This window comes from Aedes aegypti, chromosome 3 (genome assembly GCF_002204515.2).
Source record: "Aedes aegypti strain LVP_AGWG chromosome 3, AaegL5.0 Primary Assembly, whole genome shotgun sequence".
Taxonomy (NCBI): domain Eukaryota; kingdom Metazoa; phylum Arthropoda; class Insecta; order Diptera; family Culicidae; genus Aedes; species Aedes aegypti.
In genome coordinates, this window is record NC_035109.1 from 371,231,510 (window position 1) to 371,246,496 (window position 14,987).

General features: G+C 34.9%; 1 protein-coding gene across 1 annotated transcript in view; it reads left to right on the plus strand.

The window, feature by feature from the left end:
- The first annotated feature begins 12,974 nt into the window (after positions 1–12,974).
- Positions 12,975–14,987, plus strand: part of LOC5577284 (Na(+)/H(+) exchange regulatory cofactor NHE-RF1) — a 77,602-nt gene continuing 75,589 nt past the window's right edge. Inside the window, exon 1 of the mRNA XM_001663269.2 lies at positions 12,975–13,564. The gene's annotated coding sequence lies outside the window, so the exon portion shown is untranslated. The remainder of the gene's footprint in view (positions 13,565–14,987) is intronic.

Sequence of the window (14,987 nt, forward strand, 5' to 3'; positions counted from 1 at the left end):
TGTTATTAGACTCCACAAAACGTATATCCGCCTGATATATATAATTGCGGAAAGGCGTCGAGAATGAATTTCAGCTACTAAGGGGTCCATTACTAGCATTGACACCCTATATCAGTAAATCGAACGACTCGGTAAACACTTACGGCTCACTATTTCTCCGATTTGGAAAGAAGAAGCCAAAACTCGTGGTTGTTAAAATTATGAATTAATTTACCCAGTATAATTCGAAGCAAACCGATGCTTCAGATGCATGAATAAGTCGCAAACCATTTTGGTTATTGTTAAAAGCTGAATACAAACGTAATGCGAAAACCTCTGCTGGTATCTATAACCGATAGCAGAGAAGCGTTGATACATTTAGGTTTTTCTTCTTTCAGCATTGACTGTTTCTTGAACTAATATTAAAGTGCTGTATATATTTATCCTTCAAGTTCAGCTTTGAAATTCATTACAAACGTATGCTAACTGTAGTTCTCTATTGTTTTCAATTTCGACCAAACGGCATTCGGCCAAATGACCCTTTCGGCCAAATGACCCGTAACCACGTCGCACGGCATGTTTTGTATAAAAAACGGAAATGACTTCAAAGGGGCCCTGACGGAACCGGCTCCGGTATTCCGGCACGGTCCTCTTATTCAAATTTTGTTTAAATGGTGACAATCGATCATAATCTAACGTTCTAACATAAAAACTTCGTTGTTCCAACTGCAATAAAGAAAAAAAAAAAACATTTCCAAAATGTGGCACCCTCATGACCTCAGTACAACTCGGAATATCTCCGGCATGGTTCTGATTTCAGCATTGTCCGTTTATGACAAATAATTGGTATCTTTTTGAAGTCAACTGAGGATCGATTTAAAAAAATCGAATGGAAATTGATGAAATGGCAGCTTTTGGAAAATGCCTCGTCGGGGGTCGGTAACGTAAAGGTTAACTTCATCTGACAATTTATTGGAACCCCTCTCATCGTGACAACATGTCTACTTGATAGCTTTTGGTTTATGTGGAAGAATTTAAGTTGAGTTTTGGAAGCATAAGGAGAAATCTACCATTCTTGCAAGTATGAAGAAAAAATATTTAAACTTTATGGCAATATACTACAGCTGCCAGAGGCCCGTGTCATCCGCAAACAAAGATTTTTGACATCCCTGAGGTAACTCAGGTAAGTCAGATGTAAAATATTGTATAGTGGTCCCATAATGCTGCCTTGAGGAACACTAGCTCTTACAGGAAGTCTTTCAGACTTGGAAATCTGATAATTTACTTGAAGTGTACGGCTTGACAGATAAAAAATTCTATCAGTTGTGGAAAGTTAGAAATGTTGATAACTTTCTAATTGAAAGCGAAGATACTTCATTAACTGTTTTTTGTTTTGTCAAAAATTCCATTATTTTCCAGTTGAATTGCAAATGATTGGAGACAAATTATATGACTAGGTAAAAATATATTCAAACGAGCAAATGATCCATAACTGTGGGTGATTCGTAACTGTGTGGATACGGTATACCTTCCAGCACGGCGCGGGGACCATATTTTTCCACACCGACCATCGGCGACAAACGACGACAAAATAAATAGCTATAATAATTCAATGGTGGTGCCACGTGATTTGATCGCTTGGGGCTGTTTCTGTGGCGATCGACACGTGCTCCAATGCTCATTCGTAGAGTATTGTGACAATTTGTAGAACCCCCATCAACCCCCTTCCAAATGACCGCGGCTATTGTTGCGACCTTCAGGGGGTGCGATCATCCAGCGATGGATGATTATATTTTCGATCATGTCGAGCAGCTCTACTGTGGCAAAGAGCGCTGTGGTGGTGATCTTTCGAGGCTAATCGACCGGATCAGACTGAATCTAATGACCGCGCGGTGAGAACCAGTGAAACGAGAGGCACAGAGTTGACGTTTTCTGAGTGGGCTTTTTGGTTAGATCATACACTCATAAAGTTCCATAGATCAAGGCTCTCGTGAGCCACTTTGATTTATTGATAATATAAAATGTTTGGGATTTTAGACTTCAATCTATTAGTTAGTTTCTGTGTTAGAAGATACTATTATCCTAATTTGGTATCACAAAACTAAGCATTAAGGGCTCATTCACAAATTTCATAACGCTTAAGGGGGTGGGTGGGTATACTTCGGTTGTAACAGCTCATACAAAATTTGGAGAACGTTCATATAAAAAGCGTTACGAGGGGGTGGGTGGGTGTCCAAAATGGCCATTTCGGGCGTTATGAAATTTATGAATAAACCCTTATAAACATTTTGTTAATAGACGGATTTCACGCCAACTCGACAAAGGGATTGGCAGCACCCTTTCAGAATTCAATAAAACTTTCTGGGTGTGAAGACTATGTGAAACTAAGATACTTTACATACTTTGTTTTTTCAAAATCGATCTAGACTAACATTTGGAAAGAGTTAAAGTTTTTTTTTACTTTTTTTTAAAAACCCGTATAACTCGAAAACGGTAAGACCTACAAAAAAGTGTTGTATGGGGGACTCTCGTGAAATTTCCTGACGTTTTAGAAAAAAAAATATGAAAAAAAAAACACATTTTCTACACTGAAAAAAGTTTTTCTAACTTTGAATTTTTAAAGTCCACAACTAAAATTTTTTTTTCAAAGATTTTGTTTTAAACCGTCAAATATGATCGTGTTTTCGAGTGATAAATTTGAGTTTGAATCAGAAAATAGATTGTATTTTTTATTGAAAATAGTTAAAAAACGGAATTATACAGTGATTATGTTTTTTAAATGAAGGCAATCAATGGACTTCGCCTCTGCCTATGAGAAAATCTACTCCGTCTAACAATCCGACGGAATTTTATGGTTTGAAAGGTATCACAACGGTATTCCAAACATTGAAAAGTAACAAATCCAAACCTTATCCATACCCCATTAAATTCTCTTCTAGAAAAAGTTTTGTGAAAAAAAACTTACTAAACGTACCTGCGTTAAACGCGAGATGAATGAGAAATAATGAATATGTTTGTATTGTTACCTACCTAAAAATGTTGATAAGCTCATAACTCATGATTTTATTTGCAAATAACAGTCTTCTTTTCTACAACACAAAAAAGACTCCTTAAAACAAGGCTAAATACTGGTAATTGGGTTGTTTAGAGATAAAAAATTCACAGTTTATTGTAGCCTAATCAAAAGAGCACATTTTTCTTAGCATTACATGATTTTATTGCACTTCTATATCTTATGTTGATATTATCAATGATTAAAATAGATTTCAATCCGTCGACCCAATGACGTTTCAATTTACATAGTGACACCTCGTCCCGAAGTAAAATTTGCCGAGGGGTGATTCAAAAGTGATTTCCATACTAATTTCAAACGTGTTTTAAAAATAGTTCCAGGTCACAGAAAATTGTGAAACTTTGGGTTCTAGTACAATTTTTAACGTAGGTTCAGAATATGTAAGAAACTGGGTACCCCTAAACAAGCCAATTGACGACTTTTCTAAAAATTATAACGCTGCTCAAGTTTAATTTTCTTACAGCTAATAACGTGCATATAGCAGTTATTACCGAAACTTATTTAAAACCTGGATCCAAATTTAAAAAAGATCCTAACTTTTTTGTTTATCGTAATGATCGACTTGATGGGGCATGTGGGGGAGTTGCAATCATCATTCATAGGCGTATAAAACATCAACTGTTTTCGTCATTTGAAACTAAAGTTTTTGAAACTTTAGGTGTTTCTGTTGAAACACAGTTTGGTAAATATACTTTCATAGCTGCCTAATTGCCTTTTCAATGCTCTGGACAGCAAGTTAATTGGCTTCAAACTGACTTGCGAAAATTAACTCGCAATAAGTCAAAATTTTTTGTCATTGGAGACTTTAATGCCAAACATCGGTCATGGAATAATTCTCAAAGTAATTCCAACGGCAGAATTTTATTTGATGAGTGCTCTTCAGGATATTTCTCAATTCAATACCCTGATAGCCCTACATGTTTTTCCTCTTCTAGAAATCCATCTACGATTGACTTGGTCTTAACCGACTCTAGTCATCTTTGTAGCCAATTAGTTACTCATGCTGATTTTGATTCTGATCATGTCCCTGTTACATTTCAAATATCGCATGAAGCGATTCTCAATCCTATCAGCTCCACTTTCAATTATTTACGAGCCGACTGGAATATATATGAAACGTATGTTGACTCTAATCTTGATGTTAACATTTCTTTAGAAACTAAAATTGATATTGACAATGCTCTTGAAACTTTAACAAATTCCATTGTTGAAGCCAGAAACATTGCAATTCCAAAATGTGAAGTAAAATTTGAATCCGTGATTATAGACGATGATCTTAAACTCTTGATCCGTCTTAAAAACGTGAGGAGAAGGCAATTTCAACGCACTCGTGATCCTGCTATGAAAATTATATGGCAGGATTTGCAGAAAGAAATCAAGAAACGTTTTGCAGATTTAAGAAACAAAAATTTTGAAAATAAAATTTCTCAATTGGACCCCGGCTCTAAGCCCTTTTGGAAATTATCTAAAATCTTGAAAAAACCTCAGAAGCCTATACCGGCATTGAAAGAGGAAAACAAATTATTACTAACTAATTGCGAAAAAGCTCAAAAACTTGCTATGCAGTTTGAAAGTGCGCACAATTTTAATTTAGGACTTACTAGTCCAATTGAAAATGAAGTTACTCAGGAGTTCGAAAATATTCTCAATCAAGAGAACGTTTTCGAAAATGCCTGGGAGACTGATTTGGAAGAAGTGAGAACTATTATTAAAAAATTCAAAAATATGAAAGCTCCTGGCGATGATGGAATTTTCTACATCCTCATCAAGAAACTTCCAGAAAGTAGCTTATCATTTTTAGTTGATATATTTAACAAATGTTTTCAATTAACATATTTTCCTGACAAATGGAAAAATGCTAAGGTTGTTCCAATTTTAAAACCAGACAAAAATCCTGCAGAAGCTTCTAGCTATCGTCCAATCAGTTTGCTTTCCTCCATCAGTAAACTTTTTGAAAAGGTTATTTTGAACAGAATGATGGCCCACATCAACGAGAATTCAATTTTTGCCAATGAACAGTTCGGATTCCGCCATGGACATTCGACCACTCATCAACTTTTACGTGTAACAAATTTGATCCGTTCCAACAAATCTGAAGGCTACTCTACTGGTCTTGCTCTTCTAGACATAGAAAAAGCATTCGACAGTGTTTGGCATGAAGGTTTGATTGTAAAATTGAAAAATTTTAATTTTCCAACATACATTGTTAGAATAATTCAAAGTTATCTGTCAAATCGTACACTTCAGGTTAATTATCAGAACTCCAGATCTGAAAGACTTCCTGTAAGAGCTGGTGTTCCCCAAGGCAGCATTTTGGGACCAATATTATACAATATTTTCACATCTGACTTACCTGAGTTACCTCAGGGATGTCAAAAATCTTTGTTTGCGGATGACACAGGCCTCTCCGCCAAAGGACGAAGCCTGCGTGTCATCTGTAATCGATTGCAAAAAAGTTTGGATATTTTTTCTTCATACTTGCAAAAATGGAAGATTTCTCCTAATGCTTCCAAAACTCAACTAATAATATTCCCACATAAACCAAAAGCTCTTTATTTGAAACCTTCAAGTAGACATGTTGTCACGATGAGAGGGGTTCCAATAAATTGGTCAGATGAAGTTAAGTATCTAGGACTCATGCTAGATAAGAATTTAACTTTCAAAAATCACATTGAGGGCATTCAAGCCAAATGTAACAAATATGTAAAATGTCTCTATCCCCTTATTAATAGAAAATCAAAACTTTGTCTTAAGAACAAGCTTTTGATATTCAAACAAATTTTCAGGCCAGCCATGTTGTATGCTGTACCAATATGGACTAGCTGTTGTAATACCAGGAAGAAAGCTCTGCAGAGAATTCAAAATAAAATTTTGAAAATGATTCTGAGGCTTCCTCCCTGGTATAGTACCAATGAGTTACATAGGATATCCAATGTTGAAACATTGGAACAAATGTCAAATAAAATAATCAATAATTTCAGGCAAAAATCGTTACAATCTTCTATTGCCACGATTAATGCGTTATATGTTTAGGTTAAGTTAGGTTAAGTATATTAAAAACTTTTTTTTCTCTTATAAGCAGGTGAAATCAACTCACCTGTAAAAAATCTGAACTGCTACGGCAAATGAAATGTAATATGTTGTTAACAAAATGTTAATAAAATCTTAGATTTGTTTTACCAAATTAGGATGATAGTGTTGTCTAATAACACAGAACACCTAGATATAAGATATAATGAATGTAATGTTTGGAATGATTCTAATAAAGAAATTTAAAAAAAAAAAAAAAAAACAAAAAAAAAAAAAAAAAAAAAAAAAAAAAAAAAAAAAAAAAAAAAAAAAAAAAAAAAAAAAAAAAAAAAAAAAAAAAAAAAACTCTGCTCAAGGATATCACTGGAATAATTCCTAAGCAACGATACACCAATTCCACCAATTAGATTTACCATAAAAAAGATAATAAATGGGAAAATGTTAGTTTTATTATAATATCAGACCCATGACACAGTAGCAGTTCAGCTATTTATTTCAAAATTGATAAATTTTGTTAAACAAATTAAAAGTTATTTTTAAGTCAGATAGAGCTGCAGCTCATTATAAAAAAAAAAAATTGTCAGCTTATGTAATTTCAAGAAAATACATGGATTGGAAGCAGAGTGGTACTTTATTGCCACATCCCACGGCAAAGGCCCCTGTGACGCTATTGATGGCACTCTCAAGCGAATGGCAAAAAGAGCATGTCTTGCAAAATACTATGGAAACACAATCGCAACTCCGCGAGAACTATTCGACTGGGCAGTGAAACAAACTGATACATGTATCACCAAATTAAATTTCTGTTATATATCTAATGAACAATATGTTAAAATGTCAGAGGAATTAGTGGAATTGTTTGATAAGGTTAAAACTGTCCCTGGTACCCAAAAATATCAATGTTTTATGCCTATTAGTGATATACAAATTGCAGCCAAACGGTAAAACAATTCCACGGTGTTCCAATTACCGTTATTATCAAATAAAATATACCATCCAAACGGCAGTAGGCAGTTGATTTCTGACGTTGTTCTGCACCTCTGGGCCGAATTTGAAAAAAATCCTTAGTCAGAATTTTGAATTACGCCCTTTTGAAGTTTATATGATAGAAATCACATAATGTATGCCGCTTAAACTTGTTTAAACAAACTGATTATAATCAAATTTTGTAGTTTTATTTTGTTATCTGGTTTTTAATATTTAAATTTGGTTTAGATATTGAAAAACACTTTTTCCTAATATTTATCTAGATCGACATTTGAAAAGGGCCAATGCTACGTTTAGTTATTACTTATAAGAAAATACACGAAAAATGATATCTACCAATTTAACGCCTGATAGTGATTTTAGGAAATTGTCTAAAGCATTCATATATGTATGAATAATTCTTGCAAGGATATTTAGATACGCCCTTTTGAAGTGTATGAAAAGAATATTGCATGATGAATTCCGTGCCATCTATAATCAACGGTTAGTTGCATACGTAATCATTACACCTTTGCGATTGTTCTTATTTCATTCAATTTAGCATAAAAATTACACGTAAACATAGTGCCTAGACTGACATTAGAAAAGGGCCAACGTATAATTTAAATGTATACAGGTTAATATAGCTGAATAATGACTGTATTAAAGTTGATCGAAACACTCGAACATCACATATCTGTATCTATATTATATATCTGGATTCTATTCAATTCTTTTCAATTCTTTTCTATTCTAGTCTGTTCTATTCTATTTAATTCTACTCTACTTAAATTTATTTTAATCTGATCCACCTTACTTGTTTCTTATACATGTTTTTACAAATGGGCTCTGTATTAATTAACAACTGCGCCTAAAAGATTTGAACGGTACACTTTCGATATTTGTACGGCTTTATAGCGCTCCCAGGTCTGTGAAAAATCGCTTTGCACTGACTCTGACTCCTAATCCTGCTTCTCATATGCTCTAAGAAAATGAAGATTTGAATGGTTATTTCACTGTAAGTTCTTATAAGGGTTTCAACTAATATATGTTATTTTTTATGTATTTTAAGGAATTTAAGCAATTTGTATTAAATGCTTTTCATTCGAGCTGGATCCCAGTTTTTAAGGTGAAGATGAATCGAAGCTAAACCTCAAATTTTCGAGAGTACAAAAGAGGAGAAATAAACATCCGTTTAAGCTGAAAACGTAATTGATTGGTCACTAGCTAGTGGTGACCAATCGATTAAGTTTTCAGCTCAAACGGGTGTTCGATTCTCCAGATTTGTGCTCTTGAAAATTTGAGGTTTGGCTTCGATTCATCTTCACGTTAAGGTAATTTGAACAAATTTGTCGAGAGCTGGGAAGAGAGTCTGCCGAAATCTTCGAAATATCATATAACCAAGTTTCATGTAAAGGACTGGCAATGGTCGAGGGCTAGGCTGACATAATGAGCAGGCATCAGAGTCTGTGAATAACGCTGTTTCACAAACCTGTCAGCGCTATAAAGTCGTACAAACTTCGAAAGTGTACCGTTCAAATGATTTGCGCGCGGTTGTTGATTACAACAGTGGTCATTTGTAAAAAAAATATGTATAAGAACAAGTAAGATGGATCAGAGTAGAATAAATTTGAGTAGAGTAAAATTAAACAGAATAGAACAGACTAGAATAGAAAAATTAAATAAAATGAACTGAATTGAAACCAAGTAGCCACTAGCCCGCTAATTCGCCTTTTTGGTCTTTTAAAGCTATTGTACAGCTAATACATAGCAAGTTCGGTCTGTAACAGTACTATATTAGCACGGAGGGCGAATTAAAGTGCTATTTAGTTACTTGGGAATACAGATATATATTTTAGATACAGATATGTGATGTTTGAGTGTTTCGATCAACTTTGATCCAGTCATTGTTCAGCTATATTGATTTGTATACATTTCAATTATACTTTGGTCCTTTTCTAATGTCAGTCTAGGCACTATGTGTACGTGTAAATTTTATTCAACCTGCTAAATTGAATGAAATAAGAACAACTGCAAAGGTGTAATGATTATGTATGCAACTAACCGTTGATTATAGATGGAACGGAATTCACCCTACAATATGCTTCCCATACGCTTCAAAAGGGCGTATCTAAATATCCTTCCAAGAATTATTCATACATATATGAATGCTTTGGACAATTTCCCAAAATAACTATCAGGCGCTAGATTGGTAGATATCATTTTTCGTGTATTGTCTAATAAGTAATAACTAAACGTAGCATTAGCCCTTTTAAAATGTCGTTCTAGATAAATTAAAAAAAAAGGTTTTTTAATATCTAAACCAGATTTAAATATTAAAAACCAGATAAAAAATAAAACTACAAAATTTAATTATAATCAATTTGTTTAAACAAGTTTAAGCGGCATTCATCATGTGATTTCTTTCATATAAACTTCAAAAGGGCGTAACTCAAAATTCTGACTAGGGTTTTTTTCAAATTCGGCCCAGAGGTGCAGAACAACGTCAGTAATCAACTGCCGACTGCCGTTTGGATGGTATATTTTATTTGATAATAACGGTAATTGGAGCATCGTGAATTCAGAGGATGAACCAAAAATATTCAATTTATTCAGTAAAGCCCAAAAATAATGTAAATGTTCATGTGCAGATACTACGTTTTAGGATATATAGCAATAATAAAAATAAAAACAAACCACGACTTTTTTCATAAGCATAATATTGGCCCTTTCCAGACACCTGTTAAGATTGGCTTTGACCAAATAAGAAATTAAATATTATTGTGATATCTTTCCAACCATAAAAATCCATCGGATTGAAAGACGGAGTTGATTTTCAGTTGAAGTTGAATTTAATAAAAAAAAACTCTATAATTCCGTTTTATTTCTTTTAACTACTCCCAATAAAACAAATATAATCTATTTTGTGATTAAAACTCATTTATCACTTGAAAATATGATCATACTAGACTATTAAAAGCGAAATAAAAATAAAATAAAAAAATCATTTTGGACTTAAAAAATTCGATGTTAGAAAAACTTTTTTCTCTAAAATATGCCCAATTTGCAATATATGGACGACTTTTAGTAAACTTAATTACGAAACTTTTTGCTTAAGGATGATCAAAAGCTGAAGTGGCCGTTTTTTTAAATCGACTTTAAAGTTTTGAATCATTTTTTTTCAGTGTAGAAAATGTTTTTTTATTTTTTCATTTTTTTTTTCTAAAACGTCAGGAAATTTCACGATAGTCCCCCATACAACACTTTTTTGTAGGTCTTACCGTTTTTGAGTTATACGGGTTTATAAAAAAAGTAAAAAAAAAACTTTGACCCTTTCCAAATGTTAGTCTAGATCGATTTTGAAAAAACAAAATATGCAAAGTATCTTAGTTTCACATACTTTTGACATCCAGAAAGATTCATTGAATTTTGAAGGGGTGCTGCCAATCGCGTGTCGAGTTGGCGTGAAATCCGTTATTTAACATTTGAAAGTTGAATTTTTATCTAGAATCTAGAGGTAACTCAGGTAAGTCGGTTGTGGAAATATTGTATAATACTGACCCCACAATGCCACCTTCAGAAACACCTGCTCTTACAGGAAGTCTTTCAGACTCGGAGTTCTGATAATGGATCTGAAGTGTACGATTTGACAGATAACTTTGAATTATTCTAACAATGTATGTTGTAAAATTAAAGTTTTTTTCAATTCTACTATCAAGCCTTCATGCCAAACACTGTCAAATGCTTTCTATGTCTAGAAGAGCAAGACCACTAGAATAGCCTTCAGATTTGTTGGTACGGATCAAATTTATTACACGTAAAAGTTGATGAGTGGCAGAATCCGTCCATGGCGGAATCCAAACTGTTCATTAGCAATAATTCAATTTTTGTTAATGTGGACCATCATTATGTTCAAAATTACCTTTTCAAAAAGTTTTCTGATGGTGGAAAGCAAGTTGATTTGACGGTAGCTAGTAGCTTCTGTATTAGATTTTTGTCCGGTTTTAAAATTGGTACAACTTTAACAATCCATTTGTCTAGAAATTATGCCAACTGAAAACATTCAACAAAACATTAAATTTATCAACCTACAATGATAAGCTACTTTCTAGAAATTTGATTTCTAGAATTCATATTTTTATTTTTTTTTTAATAATAGTTCTCACTTTTTCCAAATCAGTCTCCAAGGAATTTTCGAAAATGTTCTTTTGATTGGCAATGTTTTCAAAATCCTGAATAACATGATTTTCTATTGGACTAGTAAGTCTTATTTAAATTGTGCGCGCTTTCAAACTGCATAGCAAGTTAGTAAAAGTTTGTTTTCCCTGTTTTAATGTCTGAACTGCCTTCTGAAGTTTTTCCAAATTTTTAGATGATTTTCAAAAGGGCTGAGCAGGGTCTAATTGAGAAATTTTATTTTCAAAGATTTTGTTTTTTATTGAGTAGAACTTTTTTTAATTTCTTTTTGCAGATCCTGCCATATAATTTTTATAGAAGGATCGTGAGGGAATTGAAATTGCCTTCTCCTGACGATTTTAAGACGTATCAAGAGTTTAAGATCATCGTCTATAATCACGGATTTGAATCTTGCCTCACATTTTTGTATTGCTATGCGCCTTGCTTCAACGATGGAGTTTGTTAAAGTTTCGAGAGCATTGTGAATATCTAGTTTTTTTTTTCAAAGAAATGTGAACATCAAGATTACTATCGATTTATGTTTCATATGTAACCAGTCAGCTCGAAAATAATTGAATATGGAGCTGATTACTTCTTGCATTTTTTGTTCTCAAGCTGCAAATGATTTATAAATCCGTGGACACAGTGAAGTGAAGGTCTATTTTGATTGGATTAGAACAAATGTATTTAGAAAGCAGTGATTTCTATGTTCTGTTCAAAATACCAAATTCTACGATCGATTCATCATGGCTATAGTAAACAAGCGTCCGTAATCTCAATTTAAACAGTTCTATACAACTTCCCGACGAATTCCTACTCATTCCTAATTTGTATTCGGCAGAACACCGATTTTATAAATATTCATCCGCCGTATTCCGCATCAAAACAAAACCATTTAGAAGCCACACTGCGGGGATCCCTCACCCATCGGCCATCAGGCCAACCTCGCTCAAAGTCAATCGAAAGCTTTCAGTCTTTGTATATAGAACCAGACTTGGGAGACCTTGGCTCTCACGTAGATGCATTCTTGGTGTGATGGCGCTATAGGTACACTGAAATCTCCATTTACGTAAATTCTATTCCTATGTTAATTCCATTTACGTAAATTCAATTTTCGTATTATTACGTAAATGGAATTTGTATGTATTTGAGGCAATGCAGATGTTTCCGAAAGCTCGCTCAAAGAAGTTATTGTATAACGTCAAACGATCGTTGAACTCAAAACTGGACGGAATATATTATCATGAGCTCATATGGGTATGAATGTAGTGCACATACCTTCAAAAGATCACTAGTTACGCTTGTAGATCTGAAGGCTTGGTCCCCATGGAAGTCTATTTGATATTAGTTTACAAAATTTTAAACAAATTGAATTTCGAGGGCAAGCACAATAACAAAAAATAAATTATGTATTTATTTATTTTAATTCTAATTACGTACCCCCGACCCAGAGGTTTTAGTGTATAGGAAGCCTGACTCTGTGCGAGAACCCGTCCATGCGCATGGCGGAAGGAAGAGCGAGTCCTTCTACTTGCATCACAAACTCAGGTTGCTCGGCGGCAGTTAAGCATCTACTTTCCGACGCAATGTGATGATCCATGCAAACGACCTTTCCTTTTGCAGTCGAACTCTCAGCAATGTCCACCGAAGCGCGAAGATGCGATGATGGAGAGTGAGTGTCCACGCGCTAACGAAACGTTCGCTCGTGAGCGCAGTAAGCTTTGCGGGCACCTTTCCCATCCGAGGAGCCCGGCTCGCTGAGTTAGTCTAGTGGCAACAGGTAGATGGTGAACACGATCAAAGCAATCAATCCGCGCGTGCTTAGATAGCTGCCTACTCCAATCACAAACCGGAATTTCGGGAAGAAGAATACACAAGAATCGTGCAGAGGAAGTTTCTAAACAGCTAACGAGGCCCCCTCTCCCCTCTCATAGCAAAAGTAGTCCCCCCGCGCGTACAAGTCGGATTACAGTGCTGATCTTCCACAGTGGCGTGTTGAAGGTTCTTCATTTGCATCGACTCGGGTCAGTTTTCGGTGGAGGTTGAAAGCATTTAAACGGAAGACCCGTATTTAAAGGAAGAAGAGGAAGCCAAAGGCAGGTGCTTGTGTTGGTGTGTCGAGCGCAACAGAATCAAGGTTCTAGCGTTGGGACCTCTGCCGAAGCGCATCGTCATCGAGTGGTGTGTTATTATATTCCTCCGGCTGAGGTTCTTGTTTATTGGTCTTTGGGGCCATCCAGTGGACACAGTGAAGTGAAGACTCGACCTTAAACGGGCAACTGCGACCAGTTTTGTTTTTGTGCCGTCGAGGCGTTTGAAGATATAAGAGCAGAAGAAGAGGTAAGCACACATCGATAAAAAAAAACAAAGTAGCCTCATCATGGCAGTGAATACTTGATCGTGTTTTGAATTGAGTGCCCCCTTCGCCCAATTATTATTTGTTTTGCTCTTCCTATACATTATTGAACCGAATTGACTTCCATGCCCCATTCCATTTCACCGCACTGACTTTTCCGGCGTTATCTAACGCAATTAATTTAACACCTAATAGGACGTCTGCGTTGCTTTTTTTGCTGCTGTTATCAAATTCCGAATCAAAGAAGCCTTTGGAATGGAAGCCAAAAGAGTTCGAAACTCGGGCAAATGAAACGAACGAAAACAGAGGATGCGCCTACTCTTGTTGGAATGGGCGTAGTCAGGATTTCGATCAGAACTTAAAGATATTCATTATTTTCTTACAAAAATAAAATGTTCGATCCTTTTTGCATCCCTTTTGAATGGGAGCTTAAAGACCCTTCTTATATCTGGTCCTTTTGCTGATCTACCAGTTTGATGTATGGACATTCCAAGGCCTATTATTACATATACAGATACAGAGGTTATTGTATTTAAATCTTTTATTTTGAAGATTCTCTACATTATTTTTTCATGTTTCCAAATTTGCTTGTTTTATTTGTCAAACATTCAAAGGTTTAATTTTTGAAAAAAAAAACTTGTTTCTGGATTTAGTACAAGAAATCTCCAATAACTATCTCCATTATCAAATAAACAAATGTTCGAACAAATATTGTCTCCAAACACAAACTTACTGTATTCTAAGGCGGTTTCTGACAGTATAAACTATTATTTAGAGGCAAAATAATAGTTTATACAATTTAATACAGGATTCCTAAATAAATTCCACAGAAAACTTGGGCAGCATTATCACAAAATGTTGGGCAAGATTGTCACAGAATCCGTAGTAGGATTTCACAGACTAGAATCATCACCGAATCCTGGACATTATCCTTGGGAAGGTTCTCACACAATATTCAAGGAATTTCTCGTCGAATCCTGAGCAGGACATACTTGTCCAGATTTTTGGAACAGGATCTAAAATGAGTTTTGATGCTAATCCGACGGAATTCTTAGAGCAATTTTCACAGGATCATGCGCAGGATTCTCGCAAAATGCAGAACTACACTCTAAGACATATCTGGGCAGAATTTTCAAACGATATGTTTGAACAGGATATGACAGGATTCTGAGAATGATTTCTAATTAATTTTTGACAACATGCTCAAAGACTTTAAGACAGAATTTTTATAAGAATCCTGGGCTAGACTTGACGAACTCTTGAGCCTAGTTTTTACAGAATCTTTTTTTTTTTTTAAAGACACCGACACGTTAATGCTTCCAGTGGGCGATTTGCCCTTTGAAGGAAGCACCACACTAGACAACGGACTAGCATGCAACGCCCAGAGGCACAGTCGAAAAACCTTCC